Consider the following 8969-nt stretch of genomic DNA (forward strand, 5'->3'; position numbering starts at 1 on the left):
AGAATGAGAACATGGATCCATCATGCCTTGTTACCACTGTGCAGGCTGGTGGTGGTGGTGTAATGGTGTGGGGGATGTTTTCTTGGCACACTTTAGGCCCCTTAGTGCCAATTGGGCATCGTTTAAATGCCACGGCCTACCTGAGCATTGTTTCTGACCATGTCCATCCCTTTATGGCCACCATGTACCCATCCTCTGATGGCTACTTCCAGCAGGATAATGCACCATGTCACAAAGCTCGAATCATTTCAAATTGGTTTCTTGAACATGACAATGAGTTCACTGTACTAAAATGGCCCCCACAGTCACCAGATCTCAACCCAATAGAGCATCTTTGGGATGTGGTGGAACGGGAGCTTCGTGCCCTGGATGTGCATCCCACAAATCTCCATCAACTGCAAGATGCTATCCTATCAATATGGGCCAACATTTCTAAAGAATGCTTTCAGCACCTTGTTGAATCAATGCCACGTAGAATTAAGGCAGTTCTGAAGGCGAAAGGGGGTCAAACACAGTATTAGTATGGTGTTCCTAATAATCCTTTAGGTGAGTGTATATTTCTTTCTAGTTCTATTAGCTACATACTGTAGTTGAGTAGATAATCTGACAGTGCACTCACGCATCCTTTGAGCTGGTTGTGGATGTTCTTGAGGATGAGACATGGAATCTACACCAGGGTGATGACGAAGGCTCCTTTAACTACTGTGCCCAAATTATTGCGCATTAGGCTCAGGACTGACGACATGATGGTGTGAGGGGCAACTGAGACGTATCTTTACAATGACAGAATCACACACAGCACAGTTGAAGTCAGAAGTTTACATACAACTTAGCCAAATACATTTCACCTCCTAACATTTAATTGTAGAAAACATTGCCTGTCTTAGGTCAGTTAGGATCTCTACTTTATTTTAAGAATGTGAAATGTCAGAATAATAGTAGAGAATTATTTATTTCAGCTTTTATTTCTTTCATCACATTCCCAGTGGGTCAGAAGTTTACATGCACTTTGTTAGTATTTGGTAGCATTGCCTATATTAACCTGGGTCAATTTTGGGTATTCTTCCACAAGCTTCTCACAATAATTTGCTGGAATTTTGGCCCATTCCTCCAGACAGAACTGGTGTAATGGAGTCCGGTTTGTAGGCCTGCGTGCTTGCACATACTTTTTCAGTTCTGCCCACAAATTGTCTATCAGATTGAGTTCAGGGCTTTGTGATGCCCACTACAATACCTTGACTTCGTTGTCCTTAAGCCATTTTGCCACAACTTTGGTGCTTGGGGTCATTGTTAATTTGGAAGGCCCATTTGCAACCGATCTTTAACTTCCTGGCTGATGTCTTGAGATTTTGCTTTAATATATCCACATCATTTTACTTCTTCATGATGCCAACAATTTTGTTAAGTGCACCAGTCCCTCCTGCAGCAAAGCACCCCGACAACATGATGCTGCCACCCCCATGCTTCACAGTTGGGATGGTGATCTTCAGCTTGCAAGCCTCACCCTTTTTCATCCAGTCTTAACGATGGGCATTATGGCCAAACAGTTCAATTTTTGTTTCATCAGACCAGAGGACATTTCTCCAAAAAGTAAGAATCTTTGTCCCAATGTGCACTTTAGATGGCAGTTTTGGAGCAGAGGCTTCTTCCTTGCTGAGCAGCCTTTCAGGTTATGTCGATATAGGACTCGTTTTACTGTGGATCTAGATACTCGTCTACCTGTTTCCTCCAGCATCTTCACAAGGTCCTTTGCTGTTGTTCTGGGATTGATTTGCACTTTTTGCACCAAACTATGTTTATCTCTAGGAGACAGAATGTGTCTCTTTCCTAAGTGTTATGATGGCTAAATGGTCCCATGGGGTTTATATTGCGTACTATTGTTTGTACAGATGGACGTGGTACCTTCAAGCATTTGGAAATTGCTCCCAAGTATGAACCAGACTTGTGGAGGCCCACAATTATATTTCTGAGGTATTTGCTTATTTATTTATTTATTTATTTTTCATAATGTTAAGCAAAGGAGCACTGAGTTTGAAGGTAGGCCTTAAAATACATCCACAAGTACACCCCCAATTGACTCCAATTTGTCAATTAGCCTATCAGAAGCTAATTGCTTAAAGGCTTGACATCATTTTCTGGAATTTTCCTAGCTGCTTAAAAGCACAGATAACTTTGCATATGTAAACATCTGACCCACTGGAATTGTGATATAGTCAATTAAAAGTGAAACAATCTGTCTGTAAACAATTGTTGGAAAAAATTACTCATGTCATGCATAAAGTAGATCCTAAACAATTTGCCAAAACTATCATTTGCTAATATGAAATCTGTGGAGTGGTTACAAATGTTATTTTAATGACTTCAACCTAAGTGTATGTAAACTTCTGACTTCAACTGTAAGTATTATTTTATTTTTTCTTAATGAGCTTTGACCTCTGACCTGGTGTAGTAGTATGTGATGACAGCTCCCTCTATGCTTATTTGTTGACAGGTGAGGATGAACTCACTGATCCAAATGAGACCAAATGCATGATAACACACAATGTATTGCAGTGGCCCATCCATATGGAACTCCACCCGGGCCGTCTGGTTATTCTGCACCAGACTTCTTGTGGAAACACCATTTTTTAATTTTAGCAAAACTATTTGACACTATTACAAAGATATCATATGTGCTGATTTATCCCTGGAAATTAATTCAAACGTTGAAAAGGAAAACATGAATCTTTTCCGTAGAATTGTCAATTTGTAAGGTTCCTGAGGCCATGTCCACACTATTGGGTTTTGTTTAAAAAAATGCATTGATTTCACTATGTTTACGCCTCTTATCCAGACTAAAATGCAGTTTTTTTTTACAGCTCTCCATCACTGCATTTTTTGGAAAACACTGACGTTAGGTAGCTGAAAAATAAATGGATTAGTGCAGATGTGACTTGAATATATCGGCCAGTGGTGCATTTCCTGTACAACGATGTAACTCACTGCTTAACCACCATAGTACGATGCATAGTTGGAGAAATTTGGGTAGGAAAACCTAGTAACTATGCTGTGCATCCATCTCTCAAAACAAGTTGGTTCAACAATGCAGAGTGGTTGTTTACGATGTTACGCAGGGGGTGGAGTAATAACTTCATGCACACCAGAAAGCCATTTAATGCGAGAAAGCTGCTGAAGACAAGAAAGCCATATGCACAGTTTAATGAGATGTATGCATTGTGCTGCAATAGTGGGATTTCACTCTACACATGCACATGCGCACTCTTCAAACACATATAAACAGCACCTATGCGTTAACATAAACACATAAAAGCTGTGTTCTCCAGCAGAAATAAAGACATAAAGAACTTTCTCTTAATAGTCTTTAATTTCTTAAATGGCTGCATTTGATTTTACGTGATGTTTCAGAACGCCACTTTCCACAAAACCACGGAATAGGATGAGTTTTTAAATGTATGATGTAAATGTGGTCAAAGTGTTGAGCGAATGAAAGATATACTGACTGTATATAGAATGAGAAGCCTAAGCGAAGTCAAATGATGTCCACACTGCAAACTAACAAGAATCTATTCTTCTAACCACATGTAAAGAGCTGTAACACAAAGGGAGCATATTCTTTAAGACTCCAGTGGTTAACTCCATATCTTCTGAAGCGATGCTAGGTGTGGGTGAGAAACAGATCAATATTTAAGTCATTTATTTTTCATAAATTCTTCTCCCTGCCCAGTAGGGGGCGATATGCACGAAAAATGTGAATCACCAAAAACAGAAGTAGGAGAATGTGAAAGTGAAGGAAAAAGGACTTAAATATTGATCTGTTTCTCTTCCACACCTATCATATCGTTCAGAAGACATGAAGTCAACCACCAGAGACTTTTATTTTGATTTTGGAGCTTCAAAACATTGGCACCCATTCACTTGCATTGTATGAACCTACAGAGCTGAGATATTCTTCAGTTGTGTTCAGCAGATGAAAGAAAGTCACACATCTGGGAATGGCATGAGGGTGAGTAAATGATGAAATAATTTTTATTTTTGGGTGAACTACCCTTTAAATGAACCCTTTTTCCCTGTGTATGCATGGTTACACCACCTAGACATTTTAAAATGTATGCTTCACAAGAATGATCCAAATTCAGAAATTCATCAAAGAACGTCAAAAAGAGGTGTATTTTAGTCTCTAAAAAATATGTTTTAAATAAATTAGTAGATCCAGGCCCAAAAAAAGAAGGTTGTTTACTCTATATCTTAGCATGGCCTTCTCTAACATAGCATGTCAACAGCACAATGAGGCCTGATCTTTAAATATGCTTCGTTAACGTCAGTTGTAATGAGCTCACCGAACACGAGCAGACACTAGCCCATAATGATCTCCTTGGATGTCATCACCCCGGCGATGACCCTGTACACCACACAGTTGTCGCTGACAAAAGTGATGAATGCCTCCACAAACTTGGCATAGCATCTTGAAATAGCAACTGGCATGCAGTGGTGGAAGGCTGGTAATGAGGCACTACACGAAGAAGTAGAAAGAAAACCGCTGAAACAAAGTTTCACCACTGTGAGATTTTGACTCACACAAAGCAATGGATTTAATCTTTATTCTCATTATATCGATGTTGCAGGGGTCCGAGTAAAACACATACGTATGACAATGCCATTGCAAATGTGTTAAAGATAAGGTTGTGTTACCCTGGCTGACAGTAAAGGTGAGAGGAGTCTACAGGACATTCACTCAAAAATGGATATTGTCATTATTTACTCACTCTCATGTTGTTCTAAACAGGTGTGACTTTCTTTCTTCACAGGACCACATAAGATGTTTTGCAGAATGTCCAAGCAGCACTTTTCCACACAATGAAAACATTCAGTGGCCAGCAGTCAATCTCCAAAAGTACAAAAAGCAACCATAAAAAGTCCATTCTAGAGGGAGGCAGATATATCGGTGTTACCGATTAATCGGCACCGATAGTTGCTTTTTGGAACTATCGGTTATCTGCAAAAATATATCTGTCATCACTGAAAATATTCATCCATATTTCTATCTTCACTGCAATGCATTTTTCATTTTTTTGATTAGATAATCAAGTGTTTTAAATTCAAGCTAGGTCATTCAAAGTACAATTCAACTATATAGAAATATCCCCGTCAGCACATACATTGTGTCTCCAACTTCATATCATCTGAGTAACAATAAACCTTATTCCTCATTAAACCTCATCTGGTGAAATATCTGTATATACAAAACTCTTCATCTGGTGAATATATAGGCTTTTAAAAAGCTTAAAAACCCCGGGCGTGCTGAGTGACACCAGTCAGGTCTCCTAAGCAACCAAATTTGCCCGGTTGCTAGGGAGGGTAGAGTCCTCCCATGGGGTACCATCCTCGTGGTTGCTATAATGAGGTTCGTTCTTGGTGGGACGCATGGTGAGGTGTGCGTGGATGCAGCGGTGGATGGCCTGAAGCCTCCACACGTGCTATGTCTCCGCGGCAACGTGCTCAACAAGCCACGTGATAAGATGCGCGGGTTGATGGTCTCAGGCGCGGAGGCACCTGGGATTCGTCCTGATTCAGACTCTTGTAGCCTCTATGTCTGTGCTCATCATGGAGAGGAAAGACTAAGATTTTCCGATTATTTGATACATTTTTTCACCACCTTCTTTATCGTATCGGCAAAATCCACTTTGAGTCGCCGTTAAGTCCATACGACTTCTGCGCTATATTCCAAGTCTTCCGAAGTCATATGATTGCTTTGTATAAGGAACCAAAATTGAAATCGAAATTAAGATTTTGCCCTCTGGCATAGCTCTCAAATCTCATTCATGATTGGAATAGTGCACACAAGTCGTAGACTACATTTATATTAATTTTATGAAACTCTTTTGTTCTTTTTGGGGCTTGTCAGCCTCTGGTCACTGTATGATTTCATTGTATGGAAAATAACTGACTGAATACGCTGAATATGTGTTCCACAAAAGAAAGAAAATAATACCAGACCTAGAAGGACATGAAGGAAAAGAGTAAATGATGACATAACTTTCCTTTTTGATTGAATTAGTCCTTTAAGGGATTTTACAATGTAATCTTATCTGTTACTGAGAGCATATTTAGAGAACAAAGCAAATCAAAGTCTCAACGTTAATTGATTAAACATCTGCTTTGTTAACGGTGCACTCAGTAACTTTTTGCTCATGTCATCTTAGACTTACAGTGACACCTAGTGGTGTGGATGCAGCATCATTCAAAATCAAGCTTTCAGTTACAGATGCTATTATAGAAATTCACTTTTCACAATCAGCCATGATTAATTTAATCCAAGAGTGAAAGTGTCCAATAACAAGACGGTTACTGAGATTAAGTGAGTAGTTTTCATCTGGTCATGTGGTTCTAAAATGGCAGCCCCCATGAGGGCGCCCCTGCCGCATGCAAAATACAAGTAAAGCATTTGGTGCATAATGTTGATTACCACTAAAACCATTTTGCAGTTCACATAAGGCACTTACAATGGAAGTGAATGGGGCCTTGTATAGCTACAAGATGTAAACATTATAAGTGCTCACAAACTTTTAGTGTGATAAAATCTCTTTCTAACCTTCTCTGTGTAGCATTATATCCAGTTAAATACAGGATTATGTTGCTATGGCAACAAAGTTTACACAGGTAAGGCTAGTAAGTGAATTTGTCACACTAAAATCATGTTCACACATGTTAACTTGTATTGATCCTTTAAGCAGTGAAAATAAATGGCCTGATCATACATACATTGTGCATACATACAACCCTTTACCCTACAGATCCTTCAAGAATTAAACTAGTCACTTGGTCATGCTAACCATGTGTTTATTACAGTGATTCATGCATCGGCCAATGTTACTCGGCATAAGCTCTACTGAATCAGGTAATCAGTCATGCTGCAATCAGCCAGCTGGTGCCGTCAATCATGCGGCAGAAACAATGAATAGGATATCAAGAGAGAGCACCTCTAATGGAGTTCACTCAATGCTTGTTTTTATGCACTTTCTTGGGGCATGGTCTCATCCGCTGAGTTCAAGGCCTTAGATTTTGGCATTCATCTGACCGCAGGTGTTTCCATAGCTGTCGTCCCTGATATGTGTCTGGCCCCTGTTGCTATGGCGAAGCCAGAGATGAAGAGCTGCCATAGAAAGACAGTGAAATGTTCAAGAACGTATTCATAAAAAACAATCAAATAATAGTAATACTAATAATAGCATCCGCGTGTGCATTTTTTTTCTTTTTAATAAATTGAGAAAGTAATTCTCGGCCCCCTGACTAAGTATTGCTCTGGGCCCCTTACCTATTAAATAAATGTAAATTGTATTAATATAACGAAATTTAGTCATTTTGCACTAGTGTCATTTTCTCATGTCGCCAGAGCTGCATGTCAAACATCTGACAAAAATAAATTGGAAGTGAATGGGGACAATATTCGGAGGGTTTAGAAGTGGTAATGTGAAGCTTATCATTTTATAAACGCACGTACAATTATTTGTTTAAATCAACATTTTTGTCTTGGCAACGAAGTTGTAAAATAGTGAATTGTATATATTAGTATGCTACTCGATTTTATCACTCTAAAATCATGTTAACACGTTGTTTAAGTCTTGTGGCTTTACTCTTGAAACAGATAGTAGCCTATTTTAATGCTTAATGATTAAAAATCTTTCACACTTTCAGAAATCAGAATTTATGCATTTTTAAACTATTTTATAAATATATATTTGAAGTCAAAGAATAATCTCTAATATTCTGGGTGGGTTTGGGTCTATTTTGGGTGGGCCCCGGCCCACCCTTGGCTACGCCAATAAATGGGCCCCATTCACTTCCATTGTAAGTGTCTCACTGTAACCTCGATTTTTGCTTCTCTTTTTTTAAGAAAAGGAGGGATGAGATGAAATAAATATTTGTGTTTATCAACAGTACGCCAAAAATGCTGTCAATTGACCTTAACTTGTATTGAACCAAAATATTCATTTATGGTGGCTCAAATGCCTCTGAAATTAAAAATGTGTGACTCCGTTTGTGTGTTTTTTATTTATTTATAACATCTGATATAGTTTTTAATATTTTATTTGATCTCAGTAAGGGGGTCTGATAGTCTCAGTCTAATTATTCAGATTTAGAACTTCATAAATTAATTAAATTAAAACTACCCTCATAAAAAATACAAATGCCCCTGAAAATCAAATCCAGGGGGAAATTATTGCCCCTTAATGGAAAAGTTTATTTCTGACTCTTTTACTTCTACCCTTTTAAGAGTAAAACTATCGATTTGTGTTCTTTTGAACCAAATCTTTTAATAGTGATTCGTTCGAACTGATTCGCAAAGCGTTTGTGAATCACTCGACTGTATTGACTTTGTTTGGGAGTAAAACTGTAATATCTGGAATAAAAGGCAATTACTATCAACAATTCACATTATTGGGATAATTCACATTGGGAACAGTAGCCCCAATGTGAATTAGAGAATCGGCTCTTTGAACAGATTCAAACTGTGAACCATTCGAATGAACAGATTCGCTAAAATGATCGGACTTCCCAATACTGAGGGTTCACTGAGGGTTATTAAAAGCAATGACTGTCACAATGTGTTCAGAGAAAAAAACACGATGTACTATTAATTTCCTACCGTCTTTGTACGGGTTCTTAATACGAACCGTACGAATGAACCGATTCGCTAAAATGAATCGGACACAATACGTTGAACTCGTTCATTTTAGCACCATCTACCGGAACAAACAGAATAGTGCAGACTTTTAAAATAGGAAATGGTATATAATTGTCATGCTGAAGTCTGGATTGCATACTACCCATACTGCTTTAAATACTTCTCCCACTGCATAATATGAGTGGTGTGGTAGTTTACAATTCCTAACTTCAGTGTCCGCGACCATTGTACGGGCTGCTGCATGCTGTCAGCCACATTACATTAAGTGATTATTAACAGATGACAT

This window comes from Xyrauchen texanus, chromosome 11 (genome assembly GCF_025860055.1).
Source record: "Xyrauchen texanus isolate HMW12.3.18 chromosome 11, RBS_HiC_50CHRs, whole genome shotgun sequence".
In the NCBI taxonomy this organism is placed as follows: Eukaryota; Metazoa; Chordata; class Actinopteri; order Cypriniformes; family Catostomidae; genus Xyrauchen; species Xyrauchen texanus.